Source organism: Phaenicophaeus curvirostris, chromosome 1 (genome assembly GCF_032191515.1).
Source record: "Phaenicophaeus curvirostris isolate KB17595 chromosome 1, BPBGC_Pcur_1.0, whole genome shotgun sequence".
Taxonomy (NCBI): domain Eukaryota; kingdom Metazoa; phylum Chordata; class Aves; order Cuculiformes; family Cuculidae; genus Phaenicophaeus; species Phaenicophaeus curvirostris.
In genome coordinates this window covers 68,567,501-68,584,263 of record NC_091392.1, presented here as the reverse complement: position 1 = coordinate 68,584,263, position 16,763 = coordinate 68,567,501, and positions in this window count along the sequence as shown.

The window sequence follows — 16,763 nt, the reverse complement described above, 5'->3', positions numbered from 1 at the left end:
TACAGGCCTGTCAGTCTGACCTCAGTGCCGAAAAAAGTCATGGAACAGGTGAACTTGAGTGCTAGCATGAAGCACATGAAAGAGAACCGAGTGATCAGGCTCAGTCAACATGGGTTCACGAAAGGCAGGTCTTGCCAAATTAACCTGATCACCTTCTAGGACAAAGTGACCTGCCTACTGGATGGATGTAGTTGTCTTGGACTTCAGTAAAGCCTTTGACACAGTTTCTCACAGCATTCTGCTTGAGAAACTGCCAGACTCTGGCCTGGACAGGTGCACACTCTCCTGGGTGGAAAACTGGTTGGATGGCTGGGCCCAGAGAGTGGTGGTAAATGGAGTTAACTCCAGCTGGAGGTCAGTTACAAGTGGCTAGACATAAGGAAAAATTTCTTCACCAGGAGAGGGGTGAGGCGCTGGCACAGGTTGCCCACGGAAGTTGTGGCTGCCCCATCCCTGGAGTTGTTCAAGGCCAGGCTGGAAAGGGCCTTGGGCAGCCTGATCTAGTGGGAGGTGTCACTGCCAATGGCAGGGGGTTTGGAACTAGTTGATCTTTAAGGTCCCTTCCAACCCAAACTATTCTATGATTCTATGTGAAGAGGTCTCTAATTAGCATATAGAGATGCCTCAAGAACAAATAACATCACAGCTTCAAGTAACTGTTTGGTTAGTTTGAGTTCATAGACTTATAGAGTGGTCTGAGTTGGAAAGGACCTTAAAGAACATCTAGATCCAGTCCACCCTGCCATAGACAGGGACACATCCCACTAGATCAGGCTGCCCAAGGCCCCTTCCAGCCTGGCATTGAACACCTCCAGGGATGGGGCATCCACAACATTCCTGGGCAACCTGTGCCAGTGCCTTAACACTCTCACAGTAAAAAAATTCTTCCTAACATCTAATCTAAATTTACCAAAGCTATAGGCTCTAGAAGAAACTTGTTTCCAGGAAAATCCTTTTTGTTTAGATGTCATTGTTAATTGTTGAGAAAACTTTTATTCTTCGGTAGGTGTTCTGCCTTCTTATTTTTTTGAATCTCTTTTGCAATCAAATAATAAAATAAAAAAATGTTGATTCCCTTGTGTTTTACAATCTCATTGACCAAAGTGTAATGCATTCCTTTTCCCCCAAATCATATAAGAGGCAGGTAATTTGAACACTACTGGCATCTTCCTTTCTTTTGTATTCACACGGTATAAACTAAAATTATGCACAAGATCCATCAAAGCTGTGCTGCTAAGAAGTGTGTAACTCAGATATAGAATGAGCCATTTAAAGAAGTTATTGATGCCAACATTAAATTTACAATTATTCATAAAAGAAAACCATTTGAAGAATTCCCCATGCTGCAAGTACACAAAATACTTTGCTACGCATAAGAAGTTACATTTATTAATAGCTCTTTTTGCCAGAATCTCATTTCACCAAAGGAAACTTCATCCTCCAATGGGAATAAGAATCACATGAACGTCACAGATGCTATAAGTTTATTCAATATAATGAAAAAGAAAAGACACCCAGCTATCTTGTAACAATGATATTTCAAAGTTGGCAGCTGTTTAAAATGCAGGACATAATAATTTCTTATAATCTAACTTTTCTTATAATTAAGAAACATTATTAACTACACATTTGTTTTCCCCCTTGGGTTCACACATAGTGCTAGAAATGCTTCATGAAAACTTTGTTCTCTTAACATTTAAGTTACATATAATATGAAAATTTCTTTACTGATGATGTTTCACTTACCCCTCGCAGTCATAATATACAGAAACCTCACACCTATGGTCTTAGTTTTCCAGCTGGCTGGGCAACAACCTTATTTAGAAACTCCTTTAGAAATACCATGATTATCACCTGAATTGAACATCTCACAGTGTCTTTGGTAGGATATGTAGTTGATTAGTAGTTCAAAAATGAGAATGATCTGAAGATAGGAAAGCAAAGCTTAAAGACTGTAAAGCATGTATTTGTATAAGCCATTCTTCAGGAAAATAATGTTTTAAAAATGTAAATAGCTAGGATGTAAAAACAGGTTCTCTTTTTCAGGCAGGATGTTTTTTACATTGAAGTTTTGGTACAGACCTGAAATTAAGGCTAGAGATACTTAGACTTCTAAATTTGAAAGTTTCATTTTTCCTTTCAGTAGGAGTTTGGGAAAATGATCAAAGGTAGAAATACGTATAAAGCCAATCTCTTACTGAAAGCAGTTAATAACAGAGCATACAGCTACCATTTATTTCTTCAGATACTACTATAATACATTTATATCTCTTTATATTCTCACTAGTGGTTTGGATTTTGGGTTTGTTTTTCAAGGATCTCAACCTTTGCATCCTTTCTATTTAAAATGAAGAATTGCAGATGAGGTGGAAAAAAAGAGACACTTTAATAAAATTGACAGGATTATACAACAGGTTGTTTTCTTTCCTTTTTGAAACAAGATCTCTGTAATGTAGATGAGGAGGACAGCCCAGTAGTTTCACATCTGTTGGAGGAGGACTCCCTTTGATACCTTTGATGGAATATATACCCAAAGGGGCAGGGGGGCCATTCTGCCACTGAGTATGGTTTTCAGATGGCCTTAGATATGGGCCACCATCACTACCTCCCCTTTTTTCAAAGCAATTTCTACGTTTGACAAAATCTTCTAAGAAATATGGAATTAATCCCCACAGTTTCTTCTTTGAAGTAGTCCTTCCCTAATTGACTTGTACCCTTCAAATGCAACCAGCTTCTACCTTCCTTTGTTGGCTTAGTTTATGCTTATACATCTTCTGTCCAAGTTTTCTACACCCACCTTCTCTGTTTCTTGGCTCATGTGTTTGTTTTTGAACGGCTGCAAAAAACACAGCATTGGATTGTATCATCTAATCCATAAATAATTTGTGGATACTCCAACACATGATATCATCTTATAGATAAGAATTGTTGGGGGGTTTTGTTGTAAGAAAGAGTCTCCTGAAGATCATGTTGAGTTCTATGCACATTAATTCAAATTCCTGGCTGAGATTGTAACATGGCTGACTAGCAGAGACATGAGTTCATTCCTCTCCAACTCCTGCTGTAGAAGATCAAAGTGAAGACGGTCAGTTGATCCTTCACACGTGCTATATTCACATCCTTTTTTGCTGCAAGTATCAGCAGTAGAACTTGTTAGAATAAGCAGTTACCTGTGACGATCATGCGAAGAAAAGCTTCAGACCACCTGAGTGCCAGTGAAAACAACTCTGGACTTTTTGTAGGCTTTTCTAGAGCCAGGCACCCAGTAGCAGCAGGGCATGGCATGTAAAATGTATGTGGCAGACCTATTGAACCAGCTATCTATCTCAGGCACAAAAAGGAAAACCTAAGGCCTGGGAGGCTTTATGTGATCCATGGTTACAGAGGTCCAAACGAGGCTTGCTTACAGGACAATCATAGAGCTCACAGCCACAAAATTACTGAGGCTGTGACTGAGCCTTAGGCAGGCTGTGATTCATGAACATGCTGCCAGGCAAATGAAAAGCTGGCTCTGCTGAGAGCTGTGAGGCAGGATCTTAAATACCCTGAGTGGCACGGCCAGCAAGTTGAGGGAGGTGATTCTGCCCCTCCACTCCTTTTTTGTGAGGCCCCCACCTGGAGTATTATATCCAGTTCTGGAATCCTCAACATAAGAATGATATGGAATTGTTGGAGCGAGTCCAGAGTAGGGCTACAAAGATGACCAGAGGGCTGGGGTACCTCTGCTTTTAGGAAAGGCTGAGGGAGTTGCGGTTGTCCAGCCTGGAGAAGAGAAGGCTCCAGGCACATCATATAGCAGTCTTCCAGTACTGGAAGAGGGAATACAACAAGGCTGGGGAGGGACTTTTTACAGGGATATGTAGTGATAGGACAAGGGTGAATAGCTTTAAATTGAAGGGGGGAAGATTTAGATTAGACATTAGGAAGAAATTTTTCACAATGATGGTGGTGAACCAGTGGAACAGGTTGCCCGGACAAGTTGTGGATGCCCCATCCCTGAATGTTCAAGGCCAGGTTGGATGGGGCCTTGAGTAGCCTGGTCTAGTGGGGGATGTCCTTGCCCACAGCAGGGGGGTTAGAACTAGTTGATCTTTAAGGTCCCTTCCAACCCAAAACTTTCTGCAATTCCTGTATTTCCAGTCCATAAAAAGCAGGCAGACATCAGAGCTTTAAATCCTCAGAAAAGTACTCCAAATTCCATGGCTCTATGGTAGAATAAAATAATCATAACTATAAAAGGGCACCTCTGTATAATTAGGACACCCTTTTCAGTAAATGTTTACATCATTTAATGATAGACTTTTGCTTAGAAAAATGTAGTTCAGTGATTTTGGAATAATCTTCTTTGAGTCTTTGACTACGGAAATTATGTTTTAAAAGTATGTACATTGAAAAAAACTCAGAACTAGCTAATGGAATGGAATGGAATGGAATGGAATGGAATAGAAAAAAGAGAAGAGAGGAGGGAATATATTTCTATGGCTGGAGACGTCACCACAGTGTAATAGGAGTCAAGGTCCAAGCTTTTGACATCAAACCATGTTCCTGCTCGGTATTAAAACACTAACGCAAATGCACCAAGAGACAGTTCAGGGATTTAGATGGTTTCCATTACATCATTACTTTTATCTGGTTTCAGATTAGCCAGTCTGCAGTTAAAGGGACAATGGCACCCTGATGTTGACCTTCATGGCTCTAACTTAGGCTGCTTGTGATTTAAAAGGCGACTGTATGCTCTGTTCTCAGAAGAGTTTTCCCTTACTTTTGTTTATAGTGGTATGCATAGTTTAATAGTAATACTGTGAGAGTATGGGTCAGTTGGCTGTTTTTACATTTAAAATGTATTTTCTTGTATTTTGCTGTGTTATCTCTGTAACATCTCATTTTCAGTCTATTCCGGGATTTAGACAGACTGCTTAGAGGGAGGTCAAACAGACTTTTATTTCGCTAGGGTCATCCATTTTATTTACTGTCTAATGCAAAATAAAGACACAATTTTTTACTCCAACATCAGTTTTACTCACCAGGCTAGGCTGTTCTAAGACCTCCATTCAAAGGACTCAGTTGAGCCAGTGAAGATGAACATGGCAGAGCAGGCATATGAATCTGGCTTCTCATAGCAGATGGATGTCTTAACTACTGACTCTTCTGAAATGAATGAAACCAATTCTCTTCTTCTTCCCTCTCTCTCTGGAAATTAAAATCTGGACCTGTGAATTTTTTTCCAATTAAAGTTTCAATGATTTTGGCATGTTCTAACAAAACCATTGCATCAAAAATGCCTTATACATAATTGGTTGAGCCAACAGATGTCACATTAAGGCTTAAGCCCTCCTGAGCACTAAGGATCAGAAAGTGGCATTTTTAATAAAAAAGCTTTTTCATCAGTAAACCCCAGACATGACCACTAGATAAATTAATGTTTATGTGCATCCAAGTTGCCCACAGATGGTAGAATAATCTTGGACTGGTTTTCTTGGACAATGACTTGAGATTTTCTTCATAAGACATCCTTCTAAAAGCCATTAATATCTGTCAGATTAAAATAAAACCTCCAATGCCTGAAGAGTGAGAAAAGCAAAAAAATATACCATTAATTCCTGTTTATATAAGGCAAGCTCTACCCTAAATTTGTTATCAAAATATAACCAGTAGCTAATTTTCCAGCAAACTCTCTCATAGGCACTTACTGCGATTCCAATTTTTAATAACCATACTATTTCAAAGATAGGTTTGTTTTACAGTTCAGTTATCTTACCATACTTTCAAATCCATCTCAATCCAAACCTAAGGTTCAATAAATAATACATTATCTCCAATGACAAGTTTGGTCATTTCATGTCCTAATTTTGAGAAATTGCATTTGAGTTTCAGAAGTAAAAGAGAGTGCCCTGCTTCTCATTGTCTTTAAGTAGATATTTAGCCTATTGTATAACCATGCGTATAGTCATTCACCTAGGGATTCAAAGTAATTTTCAATTTGGCTATTTCTACAGAGACATGCTATGTGCCAACTAAACTCTGTTATATTTGCATCCATGTGATATGATTTATCATGCAATAAGTATATTCCCCTAGTGGAGTACTTTTTACAAGGCTAACAACAGTGCTGTATGAACCTCAGCTGAGAGCCAGAGAAGGAAAAAATCTCCGTGGCTTTTACAATTGCCAGCCATGCCAAGGAATCAATCCTAAAAGCTAATTTACATAAAACACATCTCTCCCTCCTATTTTTTTGTGAACATCATTAGATTATTTGTTATTCTTTCTTGTCAGATGTCACTAGCAACTTACCAACATCAAAGAGAGGCTATGCTTCCAGCGGAAGGAAGTTTGGTAACTTTGACTGATTTCCACTGGTTGCCTTTCATAGAATTACATGCTACTGCGGTCAGAATAAGCAATGAGTTGTGATACATTTTGTCAGAGTCTTTGATGACTATTTGTAGACATGATGTGAGGTAGTAGATTATTTTTTCATATCACATGTATATATATAAAAAATGCATGTTATCTTATTTGCATGTACATATATTAGTCTGTCAATAGAGAGCAAAATTGGGCAGACCCTTGTGAAAGCCTGTGAAACAAAGAAATGAGATTTGAAGAAGGAGGAAAAATTTTCTAATATAAGTTGAGAAAGTGTCATATAACCTGAGGAATAATGGTAGGTCTCTGAGGTGTGGCCCCAAAAGACTCTGAGGGTCAGAACTCAAGCAGGAGAATTTTAGTGATCCAGAGGCTTCTGTCACAAAGACAGACTATATATTAAGGGAAGAATCTTCAGAGATCTTTTACATGTTTAAGACACACAGTAAATGAAAATTCCTCATGGATTTCCATTCAGGAAATGACCTCAAGGAAGAAGATCAGGACACCCAGGTTTGCAGTGTATGCACTTTCATTTGGCATGTGAGAGTGTCCAAGATCCCCTTCTCCCCTTAGCTCCCTCCACCTGTGGTTCATCCAACCAGGAGTACAATGTCTCTTCTGGGATGGGATTTTACTTCCTCTCAGAATTCCAATCTAGATGAAAAAAAACTTCCCTTCAAAATTTCAGTCAAAACCAATGCTTTTCAGTAAAAAGTAATTTCAGCTTCAGTGAACTATGGGATTTTATTTCCAAGAGAGAAACATTGGGTTGAAAGATTAACAGCCAGCTCTAGATCATACCACTTATAAGTCCCAATGCAGTCATGTAGGGCTCAAAAGAAAATTGCTCATAAAACTGAACACTTCTCTACATGCACTGCCATGTTTGTCACCCAACTTCAAAAGAAGGTACTTGGAACTGAAGATGGCCTCTAAACTCTTAGACCCTTCATTCTATATTCAGATTTCTTTTACAATCCACACCAGAGAGTTATTGCATTTCTCCAGTTGACAGGGAAGATTGAGCCTAAGTCTCCTCCTTCTCTTGATTTACAAGAATATAATTAATTCTCAAGTCAATTGAGCTAAAAATGGTGTAAACAAGAGGAAGAACCAGGCCCTCTGGAACAGAAAAACTGCAGGAGCAGTCATCACTTTTAAAACATGGCAACATTTCAGAAAAACACTGCAGATGCTTTGGCTCTGTCCCTCATCCAGGATGAACATTGCTTTTTGCCACTGTGTTTTGCTTATTTCTACCAAGTCTCCTTAGGCATGCATGCTAATACCTTGTACTTGATATAAGACGAATGTTTTATAATTAGGCACACATACATTAAATACCCAAAACTATATTAAGCTTAAACACATTTTCAAAAAGTTGTAAAATACTCTTGCTAGATTCTATACTCTCAAATGGATTAATCGGAAAAACAACTGGGACTCAATTTAGACCTTCCTGGCAGCAAGCAAGAGAAACGTCAAGCTCACAATTTTGCTTTATTGAAGACCCTCTTAGGAGTCCATCAGAAGGAACTCTATCTGCCTGGTAGCCAGCAGTCAGTGGGAAGTAATATTTAGTTTATTAATGTGGCTTTGATTTTTCTTTTTACACTGCTGATGAATAGTAGTAAACTAAGACCTTGATCCAATTTCCCCTCCTCCATTTCCGCAAAAAGAAAAGGCAATGAAACATAGATAAAGTTAATAAGATCTTGCATAATATCAAAAGCACATTCAGTAGGTCCCAAGTTATCCAGTTTATTTGTACACTAGAATGTCTGAATCAAAATATATGCACAGAAAGTGAACACAATATAAGAGACCCTCTGCTGAAGTCAAGGTTAATTTTGAAACAACCTTTCCATTTCAAGGCAACTGTACGGACCAGTAAGTGTCTATGTTGCACAGAAGAGTGGCATTCACTGGTACTTGACAGTATAGGTAAACCATCATAGTGTTCTGATCATAAATAGACTGCAGCTTAGTTACTAGCAATGGATTTCAAAAATGAGAACAGCCAAAGAAAAATGCAGAATCTTTCTGCCCTATTTTCTTCTCAATGAATGATAGTGAACTATAGATGCAAACAGAGATGTTGTCTCAAAGGTTACGATTCATCTCTTCCAGCATTTTATAGTTGATTTATACTTTTATTTGTGGGGTTTAAAATTCTGTTGTTGGGGAGTGAGAATACGTTGAGGCCAAAAAAAAAAAACAGCTGACTGGGGTAAAACTCATGTGGAATAAATACTCAGACCTTGAAACACAACAGAAAGTAAAAATCAAGTAGTGGTAAGATAGGAACTCTTGATTAATACTCTATCGCAGTGAACCACATATGGAGCTCCTTACTTCTATCAGTGACTTTAGTGGGGCTCTCATGTGAATAACTGCTACTGGTAGAGGTGTAAACAGCCCACAGTCCATTCCATGTAATTAAAGAGCAAACAGGCAAGCAGCTAATGTAGAAAAATCTTTAGAATGATGTTCTGGTATTTCACTGATAATGTCTGAATTGCACAAGTATCCAGATCATTTTGATTGTTCCCTGCACTTGTTGCAGCATACACCCCACACTAAGGGTTTATCTGGGATTTGTTTTAGGTTTCACTAAGGACAAAGTGAGGAAGAGTATTGGTCCCAAGGGAAAATGTCCAAAACATTACTGCTTGCAGTAGCAAGTGGGTACTTGCAACAGTGACTCCAGCAGTACAAGCAAGAAGAGACTGAACATATATAGAAGCAGTAATGTATATGTCAGCAACTGTGGAAAAGTGAACCAGCTAAAAAAAAGGGTTTGGATTTTGCAATGATCTCACTAAACAGGGAACTACTCTACAAGTTTAGAATAGATAATACATACACCATCAAGTGAAGTAGAATTAACCACAGACCAAGGATTTTAGAAAAAGAGACAACACCATACAAAACACAGGAGCAGTGCAGTTAGTCATGGTGTATATTAAATACAGTCTTACCATATGAAGACACTGGAAAAATCCTCATGAATATGTGGTCAGTAATTATGATGAAGAAAAAATGTTAATTTGAATTGTATTAATGTGGCCAAGACTAACAGATTTACCTTGTTTCAATCCTTCCCTTTGTTTTGAGGAAAGCAGAAGTTCAGAACAAAAACAGAGTAGTTGCAATGATTTACTGACTCACTGATGGCTTAACAGGATGTTAAGAGAACTTATGGGTTTTGCTTAAAGCTTGGAAACTACAGTTAGACTGTGAAATATAAGCATCTACAAATAAGTGGAATCACTTTATAAGCATTGGAAAAAAAACTTAGCAAAGATGGTCCAAAATCCACCCTCTGATTCAAGAAATGGTACCTCCATTTATACAAGTGGATTATACCCAAGGGACAAGTGTGATCTTACTGAATCTTTCCTAATATTAGATGGGGTACAATTTGAACAACCAACATGTAGGCACTGAAAGTACTCAGCAAGAAAACAAGGTCTACTTTTACTGGTAATTTTTAACTCCTTTTTCAACAATATTTTTATAATTGTTTTATTCCTTCCTCTGTTTTGCGGGGGCTGCTATAGGACATCTGTTACTTAAAAAGGCTACTTTCCTTATTACATATTGGTAGCTCTAATAAAATTGTGTTTATCCACAGATATATAAAACAAACAGCATTTTTCTGGTATTTATATATAGTATTTACAAAAAAGGTTTCTAGTGTGGAAGTCAATCCAACCTAATCACAGATTTTCTGTCACATTTACCTTAGTACCAGAACTCGTATCCGTCTAGGAAATTATTTCTTGTAGAGAATACAGGGCCAAATTCTCCTGTCAGTTACACCAAAATGCATTTGGAGTGACTCCAAATTAGCTAAAAATCAACAGAGGTAGCTTAATATGTTCTGGTGTAAATCAGAAGGGGATTTGGCTTCTGATCTTTTGACAATTATTCGAGAGTAAACAGCACTCAGTTGCACCACTGGAGAGCACTGGAATGTGAAATATTGGAAAACTGCAAATACACTGAAGCAATAAAAATAGGAAATTCTGAATAAAATGCCTCTTCTTTACTGTTCCATCCAATGTCATTTATTGCAGAATTCTGTTTAGACCGTTGATCTGCACCTAGGACACCCATAGGATGTTGTTTTATTACGTTTGGTATCTTGTAACTGCTATTGCATTATGAGACAAGAGTTTGTAGCAACACATGGCAATAGGGGATCTGTACACCCATGCTTCATTACTTCTTGACCTTTCAGATGATACCCAATTGAAAAAGGATCAGTTCTTACATCTGGCAAAAGCCTAATTTACTAAAATGCTGTCCTCCTGAGCCACTGCTGTAATACATCTGCTGAACTTCTTACATATCTTGACCCCTGTTAGTTCACTGTTGCTCAGTTATTTAGTTTTGACGTGCATGCATAACCTGGGGGTTACTTCGGAGCTACAAAATTCGGAGTTTATGGGGGAATAGATCTTACATTTGAAGTGCTCCACCTGAGACCAAACCAATGATTTCAAAATTCTCAAGGCAGTCGTTTACCAAAAAATGATGAAAAAAATCAAACCCACAACAGAAAAGACAAACAAAAAGCCCTCACACGCTGCCAAGAAATTTCTCTCAGAGCTCTCAGCATGTTAATTAGGTAATTGTTTCAGGGTCTTCTTCCCACAGTACCTTCAGAAGAAGGTGTTCTGCATCTTGCCTGTCCCATCAATTCACTGACCCCACACTGTGTTTGTCACTACCATTCAGGGAAGTTATCTGAACTAGACCAGGGAGGAGGGATGAACCCAGGATAAAACCTTCACTGGAAATACCTCTTTTCAGTTAATATTTTCCTGCATAGTTTTAACTCCTGTCAATTTCTGAGATGAAGTTCACCATTCCAGCCACATAAATGTAGATGTAGAAATGGTTGGCTGGGTACGAGGACATGAGAGGGAAAACACAGGGCTGTGACAGTGTCAGTCCATGTTGGCTCAAAGTGACAGTGACCACAGGATACTGTATCATAGAATACTCTGTTAAAAAAGTAAATGTTATCATATAATCACATACAATTTTTAACTTCCTTATCAGCCATCTGCCTCTTCTAAAAGTTACTCATTTCAAAACTTGACATTATTCCCTCTAAATTTCACTTCTGGAATGGATTCATTCTTCCAGGTTTTTGGGACATGTAAGAGAATGTAGATTTAGGAGAAACAGAGTAGGTTCCTATCATTGAAGTCTGGAATGCTGAAAGATATAGAGTTATTTATAAGAAATTTTTGTAGAGCAAGTTGCATGCATAGAATAGACTCCAATGAAGAGTTTAGCCTTGTATCTTCCTTTTCTCACTTTGTTCCTTGCCCATTTTGGGGGGGAGGGGAGCTGGGGGGTGGGGGGGGATTTTCACAACCATCTAGTATGATATGAAGTCAATTTCTTTTTCAAAAATTGGGCATGATCTCCATCACAGCCAGTTTCTGTGGATGTGTCCATGGAATCTGATCAGGACTTCAGCAAGCAACATTCTCAGACATGTTCTCTACTGTCAGATTTGAAAGGCTGAGTTTGCCTGACTTTCTTGTAATGGGATTTAGTCAGTTTTTCATGAGTAAACTGGGAGAACAACTAGTAACAGATTGTTGCAAAATAGATCTCTCAGAGATGGAAGTCATTTTACCAGTATGTAAATTATCATTCAACTTTTAATCTGAGACTGGTCCTTCCAGGCTTAAGAGAGGGTAAGTCCCAGGTTAGTTTCCATCATGATTCAGAACATCTTTTCATTTGTGGGGTGAAAACAAAAGAACAGAGAGAACAGAAACGTTATCCCCATGTTACTGACAGCTATTCTGACGACACACATTCCTGTGTGTAGTTGCACAGTCCTTCTAAACAGATTTATTTTGTGTCATGTATTATTCTGATAAGCAGGCAAGGTCAATTTCCAGAGAATGTTCTTCCCTAGAAAGCATCCTTAGTTTGCATGCAGTGTCCTTTTATTGAAATGTCCTGTATATAATTGATTGTAATTTCCTACCTCAAAATCCTTTTATGCCAGTCATTGTCCAAAATGCAAGATATCTTCCCCATTACCACACTTCAAGAATGGTCCTTGCCTTAGAAGCAAGACTTGTGCACACCTGATGAGGCTTAGATTTTTCACACCATTTCCCTCAGTACATATTTTGAAAACACCTAAACTTCTCAGTCTGAAGAATATGACTCAGATAAGAAACATAAAAATCAGGTTCATCTGCCTTTTGAAAACAGTTCTTCTGTGGTTGACAAGGTCCACTGGCAAATTCCTTGACACCTCCAAAACCAGACGAGAGAAGTCTGGATTTCCCACAAAATGAGGTCTTTCCCAAAAGTCCATTTGGGTAAGGAAGGCATCCTGCCTCCAGTAGTCATACATTCTCAAGGCTTTTAAAATGAAATGAGAGAAATGGAGTTTATATGTACTAGCCAGTTGTGAAAAATCACCCCATTAAAAGCAGAAGAGGAACAAGGTGGTTTCCTCAAGACGGGTTGAAAATATTATGGGAATGATTTCATGTCATCTGCAAAAGCGGGTTGCACTTTCTGTTTTCATGTCTCATTCACACAGCTGCCATCCTATGAATGTAGCCGAAAACTGACCAAGTTAAAATAAAGAACTGTGAACACAAACTGCAGAAAAAGCAGGAAGAAATGCCAAGGTATTTAAAATTTTTGAACAAATTGTACTGGGATTTTTGCGTGCCAAAACGTGTAAGTTGGCAGCACAAAAAGTATAGTCAAGAAACAGATGTTGAACATCACTATCAACTATTTCTCTTTGGGATCCATGAAAGCAAAGTTAGTAGAAAGTAATGAAAGTGAAGCCCACACATGAAAGAATATGCTGAACTGCTTCTGTAAAAGAAAAACTAGTCTACTATTGTAAGCACTGGTGTTTCACAGAGATGGAGACCACACATTTAATTCTTTTCTATAAGTTTTTTAAAAGGTGGCTTCAAGTTACTCTCTGAGGAAAGGAGCTGGTTAATTGTAGCCCTGCTGGATTCCACATATCACAAAGGGCTCAACAAGAGCTAAATAAAGAGAGTTTAATCAGATCTGGAAAATATGGGTTTTAATGGAAGTGAATTCTGCAGAGGATGATAATCATTAAAACTGAGGAGTTAATCAAAAATCCTAAAACAAGAAGAGAAATTTGAAGTGTCGAGGAAACATACCCCTTCTCTAACTCAGATCCTCTTAAAAAGTAGGTGAAAGGCCAGGGGGGAACTCAAAATTAATATTGAAACAAAAACAATCACAAAATGGTCATTTCTCAGTCACCTGCTTAGCCACAGAAAAGGGGAAGTTTTTGACTCCTGAGTCAGAATCACAGAACAGGTTATTGCATGGTGATTACTCTGAGACGGTGATTAAAGGAGTAATTTAGAACACTAGGATTACTAAAGGAAAGGGGAAGTTAAAACTGCCTTGGGAAAATTATTCCACATCCTCTACAAAGAAGGAAAATAACCTATCCTTGAATGCCACTCTGGAGGACATAATTAAAGAGGAATGAGAACTCTCTAACAAAGGAAAGTGTTTTAATGGGGCAGTACATGAAACACTATGCCACAGAAAGAGAGAAGCCATTGCATGTAGTTGTTGGGAGGGGAGTCAGTATAAGCTCCAAAGGCAAGCTGTGGCCCTAGCAAATGAGGCAGTGAATCCTTCTAGGGTGATATCGCTGCCCTATATGTTCCTTTAACAAGGAAGTGGAAGGCACTTCTGAGACTAAATGATGAGACTGCAGCTGCTTCTTTGCTGACACCCTTCTTAGCCACCTGCTTTGCCAAGATGATTTTAGCACAGCATCATGAGATAAAAGAGAGAGCCTGTGCTAAGCTTAAACATGCCAAGTCACTAAAATGTAAAATATTTTTGTCCTTAATTACCAGTGCTAATGGCTTCCTGTCTTCTACAGTTCCTATATTGCTTTGATTTTTCAGCCTTGGTTTGCAACCTTGTCCAGCTGGGCAAAGCTCAGCAACCAGTTTGAATTCAGTGTTGACCTTGCTTGGACCTCCTCTACCTGAATGATTATGACTTTATGTCTCTCTGGTTAGGGCCTCTGGAAAATGAATGCTTTATGACAGGAATTCACGTTATCACACCGATTTTAGAGAAGATCTCTAATAAGGTAGAAGAGTGGTAAGGGGATACAATGTTCTTACCATCCTTTAAGTGTTGTTCAAAACATAGATAAAAACACTTTGGACACGTTCAAATCATGTATAAGGGAAAACCTTTCAATTAAATAATTTTTTTTAAAACAGTTTTCTTTTTCATTTTCCCACATAGCAACAAAAACAGAAGGAGAAGACCCACTCTTATGAGGGTATGAAATGATACATAATTTAGAAAAAATATCTTTAAAATTTATGTCTTTTGTCATGAAGCAGTAGCCCCAAATACCACAAAAGCCAATCTAAACCCTGTGCTACTAGTTTTAGGGGAGCAGTTGATCCTGCAAGTATACCATCTACCTCATAGCTGATTACAATCTGCATTTATTGTGGATGACTGTCACATCACTACTTAAGATACTAATTTTCAGGCTGCAGTCGGAAACATCGAGTCTTGGGCCACAGCAATTGACGTAATGGCACCTCATCTTCTTAACTTAAACTTGCAGCTATGGACTTAAACAGTTCTTTGGGAGCCCAAGTATTGTACGACTGTTTGCTGTAAAGGCATATTCTGTTAAACATTACTCTTTTCAGAAAGTCTTGCAGTCATCCACAGAGTACCTTCTGAAAAACCAGTTTGCTCATCAGGCAGTATCTCCACTGTTATTTTGTTCCACTTCTCAGAGATGTAGGTGTAAGGGAATAAATATCTTGCTTTCATTGTATTCTCCATACAGACAACTCATCTTCAGACCATCTGTCAGAAGATGTGTTGAAAATACAAGGCTCCGAGCTTCCAAAAGCAGCACTGGCAGCACCCAGCCTAGCAGCACTGGCCAAGTATCTGCTTTTGCCTCCATGCCACTATTTCATGTTCCTCTTGCTCCTTCTCCTCTAATTAAAATCCAAAGTTTTTTCCTTGATCTGTGACCTTTATTAACTTAAACAGCAAATCTGCTCTTCTTCTCCCCCCCAGCAACCTGTCCAGCCAGAGGTACCTCACTGATTTCCACATGTACCCTACCTTTAAGTTGCCCACTCACCTGTTTCATACCACATATTGCACACATCACACATATCCAAACTAAATCCTTGGCCCCCTGCCCTTTAATTCCATGAACGCGACCACCTGGCAACCCTCTACCCTTTCCTACACCCTACCCTTCTTTTGCCTTTGGTTTCTTCCCATGCGCTTTATGGTGCACAGGTGTAAAGCCTGCATCCAAAAATGGGAGCCTATCTTGTCACACACGTACAACACACCTGCTCACTCTACAGTGCTGTCCTCTGTGCCAGCCTAAATTCCCAGTTGCCTGCATGAGCCATGTTTCCCAGCTACCATGGAGTACAGTGCAAGAGTTACTGCTTCTTCTAGACTGAAGTAGAGGGTGTGGCATCTTCAGGTGGTCAGGCTTGTATGAGAATCTGCACCAGCAGCAAAACCTATTTCCATTATCCAGCAGCGGGAACAGAAATGGTTCAGCTGCCTCTCTTTACAGTTGCCCTAGCCTGAAATTCTCTGCTTCAGCTGTTAGTTGTCCATGGTATACACAGAACACCAGCATAAGACGAAGACTCACCTCTTGAAGTCACTGTAAAATAGCCACTGTTCAGTATTTTTCCTTTAACAAGTAAATTGAAATTGCAGCAGGTTTAGCAGCATTTGACAGGAAGGGTGTCATATACACAGCCTATAAACCCCAGTCACTTCTCCGACGTGTATATGAATGGGTCACTATCTTTCCTGTATTTCAAACCCACACTTCGGAGGAGAGCATCTATTTTTGAGAAAACATTATACAGAGGTCCTGTATTTGAACCCTGAACTTTAAGCTTAATGGCTACCTCAATCACATTTGTGGAGGGAATGTCTTCTTACTCAGCATTCAAAAACCTGAAGTTCATACAGATCTGCAAGAAAGCATTTTAAAACTGCTTATGGTCTCTTAACCAGCTACATTTTCTTTCTATACACAGACATTCGTAGAATGAAAATACTAGTTATACATCTGCATCAGATCTGAGACACAGGTATGAAAGGCACACTCCCATGTTTTATTGCCATTTATACCCACCCACAGACGCACACTGCAGCACAGTTAATTTTTAAACTATTGTGTGTCATATAGTACAGCTGTCTAAATAAAACTGGGATGCAAATTATTTTCTTAGCTGGTATTCAAATACTTCTGTCTCCACACAGATTTGCCTTCTAAATCCTTCTGCAGCTGAATACTA